General features: G+C 38.0%; 1 protein-coding gene and 1 long non-coding RNA gene across 10 annotated transcripts in view; one reads left to right on the top strand and one right to left on the bottom strand.

Moving 5' to 3' along the window:
* Nucleotides 1-15,144, bottom strand: part of LOC127565123 (uncharacterized) — an 85,292-nt gene that overhangs the window by 48,649 nt on the left and 21,499 nt on the right. For all 3 annotated transcript variants that reach the window (XR_007954513.1, XR_007954512.1, XR_007954511.1), the window contains one exon: nt 217-284. This is a non-coding gene — a long non-coding RNA (uncharacterized LOC127565123). The remainder of the gene's footprint in view (nt 1-216; nt 285-15,144) is intronic.
* The window catches only part of LOC117565957 (uncharacterized), a 48,504-nt gene that overhangs the window by 14,653 nt on the left and 18,707 nt on the right, over nt 1-15,144 (top strand). For all 7 annotated transcript variants that reach the window (XM_034245348.2, XM_034245346.2, XM_034245352.2 and 4 more), the window contains exon 2: nt 779-820. The gene's annotated coding sequence lies outside the window, so the exon portion shown is untranslated. The remainder of the gene's footprint in view (nt 1-778; nt 821-15,144) is intronic.

Raw genomic sequence — 15,144 nt, 5'->3', positions numbered from 1 at the left:
AAAACACACCGTGCAGCACACAGATGTGGCATTGGCATTAAGTGCTTGTCAATTTGCTTTGATTTGACACTCGTTTGATTATCGAAATTGCGCTGCAGATCGGGGCTACATTTGATGCAGCACCTAAATACTCTATCTACATTTGCCACGATTTTGTATACAATTGAAGCTGTAATTATAAGCAGAAATAATTTAAATAATCGGAATGTTACTTACCAATTTAGTTTGTATTTGTATTGAGAATTGGGCATAAACTAGCAAGACTTCAGCGAACAGAAAATATTCTGAAATTAAAATGAATTCTTGTAAATAATGTAGATATAAAAATATGTCATATTTTATCTGTTGAAATATACCATACTAAATATAATATTTGGTATATTTATATACTATTACACTCCAAATATACCATAATAAATGATATATTCGATATATCGATATACTGTTACATATAATAAACCAAAAAATATTTTTAGAAATATACCAAGTGTTATATTTGGTATATTTATATATAATACTATTACGCTCAAAATATACTATAATAAATGATTTATTCGATATATCGATATACTATTACGTTCAAAATATACCATATTGTCAACCTAAGCAACTGCAGCAGCCGGTTTTTGCAATACACTTGAGTTAAACACAACTTTGGCACACTTGATCATAGTAAATTTAAGAGCCAAACTTCACATTTATATCGCTACTACTTTAACCATTGAATAAAATTCATATTTTTACACATATTGATCTAGCTTTTACTTTCTCATTTCAGCTGACATGTTCAGGGCCAATGACAAACCCAGTTTATCTATTGGTAAGTTGAGCTTAATAAACATTTTGGAATGAACAAGCGAAAACTCATTAAAAGTAAATGTGCGCCAACAATTTAAACTTTTTGTATGGCAGCCAAAAGACGCGATTTTTCCTTCTCCTTCTTCTTTCCCCCCAAAACAAAACGAGCTTACAAATTGTTACCCAAAACTGACAAACAGACAGAGCAAGAGAGAGAAAGGGAAAGGGAAAGGGAAGAGGAAAGGGAAGGAGACGAACCCGACTCTTAAATAGCTAATCAAAAATACATATTGACACCACAATAAGCTCAAGTGGTGTTGAGCGTGTGTGTTTGGTGGTTGTTGCTGTGGCTGTGGCTGTGGCGACTGCCAAACAACTCAAATAACAATTTTCCAAGTGAGAAAAATAACGAAAAATTTCATATGTGCAAAGAGCTCAAAAGATTTTTCATGCCAAAGTAAATAGCAGAGTGTGTATGTGTGTGTGTGTGAACTTGATAAAGTTAAACAGACAAGGAAATGCTTAAATTAATCATACGTCATGTTGTACAGATATATGCATAAAAACTTGTCGTCTACATGGAAATTTCATTAAATTTCAAGTTTGGCAGTGCCAAAAGGGCTTGAAGTGTGCTCTCGAGTTGTTCGAGTTCATGTTCGAGTTGTTGTTTATGTTATTATTGTTGATCTCGATGCGAGAGAGAGAGGGAGAGCAGAGAGAACGCCCCTAAACTGTCATTAGTTGAAATCACATGTCATTGACAGTGAAAAGTGACCCCAAAACTCAAACAAGGGTTTAACATACATACATATATAGTATATATATATAGATAAATACCTATCACTGTGTATGTGAGTGTGTATGTATTGCTTTGTTCCAAGTGTGAACTATAGCCATTGTTTTTGTTGTTGGGCGCTTAAATGTTTGCCTACGTGTCAGCCACTGTCAGTGGCAGTGACGTCGTCGTCGTCGCCTCTTGTCTATACGCCTCCAGCTTACCAACACCCACGCCCACGCCTTTCACAACTTTCTCATTCTCTCTCTCTCTCGCATTGTTCTGCCCACAAATGCTTCATGAACTCATCTGCTGCCTCGCACATATGTTGAGTCCTGTTTTATGACAGTTCATTGATATTCATTTGCCTTTGCCTGTGTGTAGCATGTGCCTCAGTCTAAGTGTGTGTGTGTGTTGCTGTTGTTTTACTCATTCTATGCTTGCCCTCAGTTGACTGCCGCTCAAATTGCCTCCTTTTTATTGGTTTGCCAGAGACAACAACAGCAACAATAAAAACACCATTCACGCAACGACAAAGAGAATGCGATTCAACCAGGAAATTCAATTAAAAACGCAAATGGCGGCGACATTTCGTTGTGTCTCTGTATCTGTGTGTGTGTGAGTGCCACAAATCGGCTTACGTATCCTGTGCTCTGCTGCATGTCCTGTTCAGTATGTCCAGCTGCAAAGTCAATCAAACTGAAGTTTGATTTCCTGTGCAACGCTTTTCCCAACTCTTATTGCATACTTTATAGCCATTCCCTTGCCACATGCCGCATACCGCATGCCACACACACACAATCAATATGGCTTTCAGATTCGTTATAGATTCATGTCCGGCTACCTTTTCTTTCTTCTTTTTGTTGCTGCTTCTTTCTTCCTTCTTGCATGAATATGAATGCACTTCTTCGAGCACTTTTTTTTATGTGTTTCTTTCTACTCGGCAAAAGTTCTTTCGCCTGTGCTGTTTGTCTTTTTATCTGTTTTTCATCTTGCTTGTCTTTTTTTGCGTTTTTTATGGCATCAAAGTCTTTCCTCTAAACTTGCTGCTGCAACGCAAATAACATTTTATATCCGCTTGCGGTTTTCATTCATTCTCTCCCAAAACTCGTTTCCTCGCATTTTCCACATTTCGAGATGGCTTTAAAGAGCTCAAGTGGCGTGGCAGAGGTTGCACACGAAAACTTACTTTCCTGCCACAACGAAAATCTCATCAATTTTTCAATGCTGACCTGAGGGAGATGACTTGGGAGCGTCGAATTCAAAACAACAACTAGCAACAAAATTAGCCAAGTTTTGTTTTGGCCAAATATCAAGCGAAGCGTAAATTTCAACCTCCTTTCATTGATATCCATCTCTCTATCTCTATACAATTGTTGCGCTCTCTTTCGCTCTCACTCATTCGCTTTCTCTGTCTGACAGACATAGACACTTAATCCGCACGTTTACACCTCAAAGCACACACACAAAAGTAGCGCTTCGTCCTGTGGCAGAGAGTCTGCAATAAATTCGTGTATCTACTTAATAATTAACTCGCCTAAACTTTTGCCACCGCAACAACAACAACAACAACAACGAGAAAAGATTCCCATTTGCCAGGGCATAGAACAATATGACCCCAAGAGCTGCTGCTGTCAATGGCACATTAAAGTGGCAAACAAAAGTTGGCAGTCGGTGTCGTTTGCAGTTAATAAACATGCTATCAATAGCCCTGTCAAACGCTTTAAGATTTTTCTGTTGTAAAGTAAATTAAATGCAGCCAATGAATGCGAAATTAAACTAAGAAACAGTAAAGTATTTACTTTACTCAATTTTCTTAAAGAAATTAAGCTTTGAAAACACTATCTGAATAGTTTTAGCATTTATTCAACAAGTCAAATGCTTTAATATTTTGCTGTAGAAGAAACGAAATGCTAAATTAAGTTCGTAAAAGACTTGACTCTGTGAATGATATAAATCTTCGGAATAAAACGTTATAATTAGATTCAGATATTTTCTCATTCTAAATTCTTAAAGTCCATATTTATAAAGACATTTTTGTGTAAATGAAGTTAAGTTCTTAATAGCCATGTCAAAGGCTTTAAGTTAATTGTATAACATAAATTATATGCAGCCAATGAATGCCAATTGAAGGTAAGCAAAAGCTTACACTCGATTTTCTTAAATATGTGTATAAGTTTTTGTGTTTAAAATCAAATAATCTGGAATTTATTTATCAAAAACCAAATTTCAGGCTCTACGAGATTTACATTTATTGAAGACAATAAACTACTTCACTCAATTTTCTTAAAGATATCGAATTGTTGTAATAAAATAAAAAATCTGCATAGTTTGCGTTTTTAATTAAAAATGTAAATTCCATCTTTTTAATTCCTGCATAGCTTCAGAATGTATCGAATAGTTTATAGCAAGAAATATCAAGTTTAATAGTAACCGCAATCGATCAAAAGCAATTCCCTTACTTTATTTCAATATTTTTTAGTTTACCTAATTAAAGCAACACGCTTTGCCGAGCGCTCTTCAAGGCTCCCTTCTTATGGCAGCTGTTTTTATTATATTTTATGAAAGGAAAAGATCGAGGAATAAGATGAGATGATTACAAGCAAAATTTTGACGTTACTTTAATTGCACTTGAACTCGCAGCAGAGCACAAGTTGTGCGAACCTTTTGCCGAGAGACGACCTCAACAGCGCACCTCGATGTTGCCCCTTGGCAGCCCCTTTATACCCTGCTCCCCCTCCCGCTTTTCCTCCGAGAAACCCACGGCTCGGAGCAGTTCAAGTTAATTTGCTTGGCGTCGGCTTGACGATGTTCCAGTTGCTCATTAATTACAGCTTAGTCGACGGCCCCTAATGATTTACCTGCAAATGCTGATGTTGTTACCTGTTCATCTTGTTGTTGTTGTTGCTGTTGCTGGTAATGGTGCAAGTTTTGCGTTTTATTATTTCTTGATTTCTTTACTCGAACCGAGAAGCAGAGCGAATTCGCTCGTTGTGCGGCTTCTGTTTGCCTTTCTCTCTCTGTTGTTGTTGCTGTTGCTGCTTGTTATCCTTCTGCTTTTCTTATAAATGCCTCGAAATCAAATACAAGCAACAACTTTTCGCCTTTCCATTTGTTCATTCATCTCCTTATCTCCACTCCCCTCTTTTTATTAACATTTCTTCTTATTTTTCGCTTGATTATTTTAAGCGCACGCTATCTGACCGTTGAATTTTCCTTTCTTTTCTTTTTTTTTTGCGAGTTTCGTTGTCTTTTCCCCCTATTTCTTTTTCTTTTTTTTTTGGGGGGGCCCGCCACGCCCACGCTTTGCGCATTTAATTAAGCAAATAGCAGCAGCTGAGCTCAGTATTTTCATCGTTTTCTCTTTGGGTTTTGTTTTTATTATTATGTAAAGCACTCGTTGCCCTTTTGATGCTTATTCTTTGCGGTCTTCGCACTTGTTGCCCATTTTGTGGCATACTTTTGTGGCGATTTCTGCTGTCGCTCTCTCTCGCTTTCGGGGAAAATATTGCGCTAGGCGTGCGAAGCGGGGTCAAAGTGGAAACTCTTTGCAAATTTGTAGCAAAGAAACGCTTTAATATTTAACTGACTAAACGTTTTTGGTGTTCTTAAGTGAATTGGTTGTCAATGAAACTATTAATTGCATTGAATATGATTAATTTGAAGTGGTATTCGAGTTAAAGTGTAAGAAAACTATTGTCAAAAATTGAATGTAAACTCATTTTTAAAGATTTTCAATAAAAAAGACTAATCAAGATAGAATAAAGGCGAAATATTGATATATAAACATATAAATTTTAAAATATACTAAATAAATATACCACAAAAATACTAAAATTATACCAAAGGTCAAATGTATGCATACATAACATACTAATTTTAAAATATACTAAATAAATATACCACAAAAATACCAAAATTCTGACAAATGCAAATTATATGTATGCATACAATACTATTTTAAAAATATACTAAGTAAATACACCACAAAAAATACTAAAAATTCTGCTAATATTGGTATATTTATATAGTACTACATTCTAAATATACCATAGAGTACAGAATATACCAGATTGTCAAGTAAAGCAACTAAGAGCTAAGCGTTTTTGCCCATACAAAAGTATTTCCTTAAAAATAAGTACAAAAAGAGTTTGATGACTTTCTTCATTTCTGCAACTTCAGATAGCTGAAGCTAGTCCCTTATCAATAAAGCTATCTATTTTCCCTTCTTAAATTGACTTGTCATTTTTGCTAGATCATTAGTTTCGGTGCCATATGCCACATGTCTACCCACTGCAAAGCAGCCTTGTTGCCTCTTTCAATCCACCCCAAAAGAAGACTCAACGTTACACATTGATTCCATTCATTTTGGGGGGCAATGGCAAAAGTACCTTGTGGCAAACTTGTCGACTGTTGGCAGTCGCTTTCAACTGCACTCACTGCCAATTTGCAACTAAATTGCAGAGCTGTCATTCGTGCAACCAGCAACAACAACAGCAACAAATAAAAACAGACTCACGTTTGCTAGCAGCAAATTTAATACGAAATATGCTACTACGCGACGTGACAACTGGGGAATTGAGTGTGGAGTGCAAAACGAGGACTCCACATCCATATCCACAGAGAGAGAGAGAGAAACGAATCCAGTGTGCTGGCATTTCAACTTAACCAAATAGCATGCCCCGTTGCACAGTCAACCAACCGCAGGCAGCTGCCCCAGTTGAAAACCTTTCGCCTGCTGGGAGATGATAGGCAGAAAAGAAAAGCACGGAGGCAGGAGGCAGGCAAACAGGCAGCACCCGCAAACCTAATTGAATTTTAATAAAATTTTAAAGCAATTAACTTGCGAGCGAGAGAGTTTGCATTAATTTGCAACAATTAATAATGCATTAAGCCAGACAGACACACCGAGAAAGAGAGAGAGAGAGAGCGAGTGTAAGGGAAGCCAAAATGTCAAGATTGCAGCAAGTTGCAGCGACTGAGACCGAGACCGAGACAGAGACATGATGGCAAACAAGGTCGCCATGCACGGCCAAAGACAACTTAATTAACCTCGACCTTCTCCAGGCAACGTCGGCCAATACGAGTATATATGGTATACAAGTTGACGTCAGCCAACCAAGTCTCTAGTCTCTATCTCTCTCTCCTTCTCTCGCGGTCGCCGTTTTGCCAAACAAGCCACGTTCAATGCCATGTGTGTATCAGTGTGTGTGTCGCCAGTTGACCATCGCTGTTGCCACATTAAGACATCAATAATAAAATAGTTAATAATGCGTGTGCGTGCAATGTAAATATGAGCATAAAAAATGACAACGACTGCGCTGCGCTGTGCTGTGCTAATTGCCAATTCACCAAAGCGAACCAAGTCCAAGTCCAATTGCGAGTGCCAAGTTTGTGCAGCAGGTGCGAGCGAGTCGGCAATCGAATTGTATTTCATATGTAATTTTGCGCATGCGCAACCCGAAACAAGCTTCGATCTGTGCTCGCTCTCTTCTTCGTCTTCTTCCCTCTCTTTACTCGTATCCAGCTGAGCGACGCCGGCAGCCGAAAACCTGTTTGGCAGCCTCTCTTAAAATGTTGCACAAGTGACAACTGCAGCCGCCGCTGCTGCTGTTGCTGCTGCTACTGTTGCCATTGCAATTTCAAGAACCGGGTCAAGGTTATTGCTGCAACCGCGACGTTGTCGCCGATCACAGCCAGCGGCAAAGTCGACGCTGCGACGCCGCGACGTCAACGTCGACGTCAGCATCGCTTTCGCCTTGTTCGCTTTACATTGAAAGTCAAGTTCGTGCACATGTTTGATTGGCATTGGACACAATGGCGTGTTTTGGTCTGATGTGTGGGGAGGGGGGGACAACGACGCTGGACGCCATGGATGAAACGCTGTTTGATCTCATACATGTTTGATGTGCACGCAAGCATGCAACATGTTGTGCGTTGCATTTTTGTACAATTTCCGTTGAATCATTAGAAGATTAGTTTGCTCGTTATTATCCACAATTTAAAAATGAGTATTTTTTTTTTAAATGCAAATAAAACTGTCTCAAAAATCTTTCTCTAATTCATTTATTTAATAAACTAGTGCAAATATTAGCATTTCACTCTCTGGATAAATCTGGTTGGCACATTTCAATTAAAAGCGGCACAGAAATCCACAATTCAGGTATATTCAACACTTTGGTAAAAGTCCTGAACCAACAACAGCAGCAGCTGCTGCTGCTTCATATAATATTATGTTGAAGGAGCCATACAAATTCAACTTTTGCCAAGTGCACTTCACTCCACAGGCGTCCACAAACTTTACTTATTTCTCTTTTGCTTCGCTCTCATTTTATATACATACATACCATACATACTTTATATATAGCATAAAGTATTGCTGAGCCGGTGTACGCACATCAATTTTCATTTACTTATGAAAATTAATAGCATTTTCGTAGAAGAACGAAAGGAAACGAGATGAAAAAAGAGTCAGCGATAAGTGAGGGGTTGAGCATAACTCTTAACCATTAATCAAACGTTTGCCACAAAATGAAATTAAAAGTCTGTCTCGACTGCGACCGCAGCCGATGACCGCCAGGCGGCGCCACCGTGCACTATTATTGCATTTGACGCAGCAAAATGGCTTTAAAAAAATATAATGAATGAAATAAATGAATATGTGTGATAAATAATAATAATAAACATTGCCTGCCTGACGAATGTAGCACTCAAATTTGCACTTAATTAAAGCTAATTTGCATATTAATGCTGCAATGGCGCGCAAAGTTTGTTATTTTAATAACTATAGTGGGAAATCTTTTAATAAAACGTACCATTTACTTGTCAGCCACTTTATGCTGGTGCTCAATTTATATTATTTATAACAGATTTGCACTTCATTAAAGATCATTTGTAAATTTAAGTTTGAATTTTTATAGTGGGAAATTTTGTAGTAAACTTTACATTATATTATTTATAACAAATTGGTACTTCATCAAGGATAAGTTGAAAACTGAAATTCGAATTTATTTTTAATTTTTAGTTTTAATTACTATAGTAGGAAATGATTTATTAAAACATTGAAAATAAGTAAAATAGAGATAACTCTTTCACTAAAATATTTCCCACTCTTTAACAGTTAATGATTATAGTGGGAAATGTTGTATTTAAATATTAGTAAATATATAAAATAGTGGGAAATATTTTGTTAAAATATTTTGTTAAAATATTTCCCACTATTTTTAATAAAACATATCCCACTCTTTTACCTTGAATTATTATAGAAGGAAATGTTGTATTAAAATATCAATAAATATATAAAATAGTGGGAAACAGTTTGTTCAAATATTTAATAAAACATTTCCCACTATTTTGATATTTTGAAAGCCACTTAATGCCAGAATGCTTGAATTTGTAAATTCTAGCTCGCATTCTTGTTAAATTTCTAATGCGAAACCGCATTAAATTGCAATAGGAATTATAATTCTGATTAACATTGCCTTAGCTTTATCAATGTACAGTGCAGTACAGTACGCAGCAGCGACAAAAGCAACAGCAGCTGTCATTCAAAGCGCTTTTCAAAGTCAGAAGAACACACCATGTGGCCATGTGCACAGCATACTCAATCTGTTTTGTGTATGTGCCTAGCATACACTCTTATACTATCCACACACATACACACACACACACACACACACACACACACACACACACATACAGACACACACAGTTAACTTGTGTGTTGATTTAGATGCACAAACTTAGATTTGTTGCAACGACGACCCTGAAAATTGCAATGACTGAAAGAGGCAGCGATAAATTAGCGATTGCGCGAGTGAGACAGCAACACATCAGAGCTAGTTTAGTGATAGTGCGAAAGAAGGAGAGAGACAGAATTGAGCTTGAGCAGCCTCGTTGTGTGCACTCATCGACACCTCAACGTTTACCTCTCTCAACCTCCATCTTGCTAGCTCTCTATCTCTATCTCTGGCTGTCTTCTGTGGCCACAAGATTCGAATGCTGCAGCCAAGTGCAACCGCATTTACAAACAGTTGCAATGCTAAACAAAGACTCAAATGACTCAGTCGCTCAGAAGTCTGATAAGGCAGCATTTTGCAAGAATAAATTATGACTCAATATCGCAATTGAGTTGACCACAAAGTTGCCTCCCTCTCTTTCCCCCCTTTTCCACACTTTGGTGTTCTTGCTCTCTCTCGCTCTTTTGCTGGCAGCGAAAATCAATTGTCACAAGGCAAGCGGCGGCCTCAGCACGCAATAGAAAACCAAAACGTTTGCATGGCTGATCTTGAACCAATTGCAATTTTGCTAAACGTTGCCAGGGCCACAGCAGCCAGTCAGCCGATTGATGCAAAAGATATGTTCAACACATAAAAATACTATATATACAAATAAATTGCATTTTATTATAGTTTTTGTAGAGTGGCTTGCATAATTCATATGCGTATGCGTATGAGTAATGCGTATACGTAATGCACTTGAACTTGCAGCAACAGCAGCTGTGGTTGTGGCAACTTCGCGTATGCGCAATTTACGCATTGACTTTGCCTTATTTGCACATTGCGCATACGCAACGTTGCTGTTGACCTTACGAAACAAAGCGCCTAATTAGAGACTCTCCGAGACTACAGCTGGTCAACTGGCGAGTTGTCAAGTGCATTTAGCTTCTCGGTTGACTGTTTGATTATCAATTAGTTAACTGACTGACTTTGCTTGCCAACGACGAATGGCGAATGATGAGGCGACCTCTACTACAGTCTCTCCTCACTCTCCGCACCTTCATCAAGCCTTCGTGCCGCGACAAATGAAGCCAATGTCAAACTCGAGCGAGAAACAAACACAAACACAGTCGACATTTGCATCTGTCGCGCACTCAAGCAAAAATGTTCTCATTCTCAGTCCATCTCTCTCTCTCTCTCTATATATATATTTATTTTCTCACTCTCTGTGCATTTAATGTTTATCGTTGCGTGTTATGCATGCTCATATAATAACTTGTCGCATATTTCACTTAGTTTCTTTACCATCAAGCGTGTTGAAATGCCAGTTGAAACATCAACTAATAAGCTTCATATGAATACATAAATTCTGAATGTGTTGAACCAGTTGAAATTAACTTTTATTACGTCTATTAATTGTTCAATTAAAATGAACAAAAATTGTGTTCTTTAAAGTGAAGACAACATGTTAAAAATTCTTTACTTCTGAATAACATTTACTTTTCACAAAAGATACATTTTTGTTGAGAATACAATAAGTAGAACTGAACAACTGCAGCTTGCTTGTGTACAACAATTGTAAAATCGAATGTGCATTGAAAGCATTTGCCATCTGTTATTCTTGCTATGCTTTCTTCAACTCCCCAATTCAATCAATTTTCAATTCTTTTTCCCTTCAGCTTTATCGCAATGCTCATACATCAATCATCATGTTCAGGCTTTGGACATGCCGAAGCATATCTTAAACTGAACACAACTCAGAACTCAAGGACTTTTTCACACTGTGTGTCTTTGTACGACGACAAGTCGTCGGGGCACGTTCGCTGGGTGTTGCACGTTTTTGGTGTTATTCCAGTTAGAAGGCGAGCAAAGGGAAAAGTGAGGAATTGCGGGGGCCTTCGGCTGGCTGCCAAAGTTGTCGGCACATTAATCATAATTTAATGATTAGCGCAAGTTTTGTTTATTAAATATTTTGCCAGTCGAGTTCGGCTTTTTTTTTTTTTTTTTTTTGTTTATTGTTATTTACGAGCGCCACGATGCGGCGATGCCACGCGTCGATTGTGCCGCCTCAAAGCCGTAAATTGCATTTATGTTTTGCTGCCACAACAATGCAAAAAAAAATGAGAAAAAAGTAAAACCAATTACCAATTTGCAAGCACTTTTTTTTGGGCATCGCCTCTAGCCGTCTGTCGATTTATGGCTCACTTTTTGCTGCCGCCACCTGTACAGTTAAAAATCAGCGAGCCCGAAATCATAAATAAGAAATGCTTGGCTTGACTTCGCATTTCGTATTTTGTATATAACTGACACAATTTCCTCCATGGCACGTGTGTCCTTTGAGGTCCTTTGAGTGGTTGCTGTGTCACGTAGTCAAAGCACTGCACAGACAACCAGACGTTTTTCTCTTTTTCTGTTTTTTTTTTGTTCCTATTTGCCTTTTGATCAAGTCTGATAAAAGGGGTTTGTCAAAATCGCGTTCTGTGCGGACTCAGCTGTGAAATTGGGCCACGGAATGTGGCAGCAAGTGTAGCAAACAATTGCTTAAAGGTTGTCAACATTATGTGTTGAAATCTTGGGAAGGTAAAGGATGAACAAGTTTAAATTTAAGATGAAATACATTGTAGGGAATATATAGAAATAAAGATGAAGCAATAATGAAAACAAAAGCAGTAATAACTTTTAGAAACAGCAATTAAAAACAATAGTTAAAATTACTTATATTCAAAAGTTATATTTATGGCAAAGTAATGAAATATCTCGTAACAAAAAGGAATAAAGAATGATTATCGAGTGCTAACAAAATTTTAAGTAATTATACCCTGACAATCTGGTATATTTTGAACTCAATGGTATATTTTGATTATAGTTCTATACCAATAAACCAAATATAACATTTGGTACATTTGTAGTATGTTGTGGTATAATAATTTGGTATATTTTAAAAATAATAGTGTAACATTTGGTATATTTGCAGAATTTTTGTGGTATAATAATTTGGTACATTTTAAAATTAATACCGTACTATTTTGCTTTCATTAAGAATTGTTAGCGAGTATCTCACAGTCGCGCACACTCGACTGAAGCTTTTTTCCTTGTTTTTATAAGCAACAGCCACAACTATTTCAACCACAGTTGCCTTTAAAGTCTTATATATTTATAACGATCTATCAAAAATGAAGAAATAGTTATGAACTATGAACTTGTAATATGTTTCCCTTGACTAAAACCGCAATTTGTTCAATCAAAGCTGCCTTTAAAATCACTTAGATTTACAGCGTTCTATTTGGAGCAAAGTCTAGCTATAACAGCGCCGCCATATCTCAGCCTTGGCGATTAATATTGCAGATGTTTTGGGAGCTGGAGGCGGCGGCAGCAGCACTTGAAAGCATGAAACGCTTCTTTAGCTCTTGCATAATTAAATTGGCCGCAACCGTATTTAAATTGTGTATTTCGTTTTCATTTTTCAACATACTTGCATAAAAGGTTCTTCCATGGCAAAGTCAATGTCGAGTTCGTTGAGTTCGTGTTGCTGGCAGCTAGTCAAAGTGAGCTTATGAAATATTAAAGCACCGCACGGCAAAGAGACTGGGGACCGCTAAATCCTGTGGCTGTCAAGGCGTGTCTCGCTCTCTCTCTCTCTCTCTCTCTCTCTTGTCACACATCCTGTCTTAGCGCAGTGCTATGTGCGTTGCCACCAAAGTTGCCACCTGCAGCTGAATTCAATTTTTCTGCTGCTGCTGCTGCTGCTTCGCTTTATTCCATTTGCGACGCGCGCTCAAAGCCAAAGCAAAGTTGGTAAATAAGTTAGCAGCAAGAAAGAGAGAGAAAGGAAGAGACCAGAGCGAGCGAGAGAGAGAGAGAGTAAAAAAATCAACTACTAAAAGTATTATTATTGTTGGTTGCACCTGCAGGTGGTTTACTTTACTTTGTCACGGATATGTTTTCTTTAGACTTTCCATGTCAGCAGCGCAGTACGACATTCTCGGCTTCTCTCTCTCTAAGGTGCTTTGAAAGTATCCACATGTGTGTGCGTGTGTGTGTGTATGTGTGTGAAGCATGCCGGAAGTTAAATAGGAAATTTTATATGCTTTTATAACTGTGAACGTGCCTTACAAGGACGTCGCCCACCAACAAATCTCAAAACTTCTAAGTTTTTACTTATAGTATATGTGTGTGAATAGATGTGTGTGTGTGTATAGATGTATGTATGTGTGTGTTGGTTACCTGGCAACAGCAACTTGTTCATTCGTTTGATGAAGTGCCGTTCATGGCTTTTGTGGCTTTGACTGCGTCTTTCAAGTGCATTTATTACACCCAATAACCAAAGAGAACCTTGAGTAAAATTAATCAATGCTACCCACACACGAACACACAAACATCTTCAACTGGGCCAAAACGCTAAACCGCAAATCCAATGTGAGCACAACAAATTGAAAAGGATTGAAACAGATTTGTGCGCCAGCACATAAATTTCTTAAATTATCAATATGAAGTAACTCGCTTGAGCTTTAATAAATTGTTAAAAGATCAATAATTTGTTGCTCTAAACTTTGCTCTTTATTTACGGCAATCAATTTTAATACAAAAAATATTTCATATAAATATATTTCTTACTCAATTCAACGCTTAACAAAATATGTGGTTAGCTCGTAAAAAATAAGCTTTTGCCTTTTGAAGTATGTAAAATTTGCCTTAATAATAATGCTGAATGAGCAATTGAGCAATTAGAACTTCAGCTCATGTTCGATACTCATTCTCATTCTCAGACTCGTTGGATACTTGAACATCCAATAAGAAATTGTAATCCCAGTTAAAGCAATCACAACCTGGGCAAAGTGCTGCAACCAATTTCAGTGTGAATTTGTGCAGCTTCATTACGCTGCATCCTGTGGCCAAAGAACACTTATGCCCCCACTTCAACACACACACACACACTTATACGTATGTTGTAGATACATCGATGTGGCAAGGGAATAGCAGAAGGTCCTTGTATGTTGTGAATAGAGAGCAGCATCAGCAGCAGCAGCTCATGTACTACTCGCCTCACATGTTGCACTCGAACAACTTTGCTGTGGCCAAATCGAGCGGCTTCATTTACCAGACACAGTCAAGGGACGCGACGGGACGAGGTTGAGTGAAAAGGCGCATTGCAGTTGCCCAAGTGAAGCAACAAGCAAACAAACAAGTTGAGCTTTGGCAGTGGTTGCCAAAGCACACACACACACACACATGCAGACATGTGAGCTATGAGAAGTATAGCATAGTTTTCAGCGCCGTCAACTGTGGACCAAGTGTTTGATTAGAAAACTTTCATGTCGGGTTACACACGTCAGAAGTTGCCCGCAAAGATTTGGCTAAAAACTTAACTCGTGTCCATGGTCAATATTTGCTACACACTCCTCATCACGTTCCCTGCCCAACAACAGCTCACGTGCCACCTAATTGCTATTAAAATCCGAGGCGAGAATCAATTGCACGACTTTTCCCTTTACTCCTCTTTTTTTTCGTTTTAGCATTTTTGATTTTTTTCGTTTTTATTTTCGGCTTGTGAGTGCGAACCGAGTAAATATATCAAATAACTAAGCAGCCGCACACACACACACGCACACACACGCACGCAAACAGCCCTCACACATGGCATCATCTCTTGTATAGGCAGCAGCTTTGCTTCTTTTGACAGTCCGAGAATGTCAAGTGTTTATGTGTGGTTGTATGTGTGTATGTTGCCTGCTTCCTGGCCATGTGCTGACCATGTCCTGGACCAATGTCCCTACCAGACGGTCCGCATGTCCTTTGGCCAGACTAAAACGTATAAAAATGCATGACCACAACACATTTTTCAAGCGGCCATTC

Source organism: Drosophila albomicans, chromosome 2L (genome assembly GCF_009650485.2).
Source record: "Drosophila albomicans strain 15112-1751.03 chromosome 2L, ASM965048v2, whole genome shotgun sequence".
Classification (NCBI taxonomy): Eukaryota; Metazoa; Arthropoda; class Insecta; order Diptera; family Drosophilidae; genus Drosophila; species Drosophila albomicans.
The sequence above is the reverse complement of the archived record's forward strand: the minus strand, read 5'-3'. Positions and strand labels throughout refer to the sequence as shown.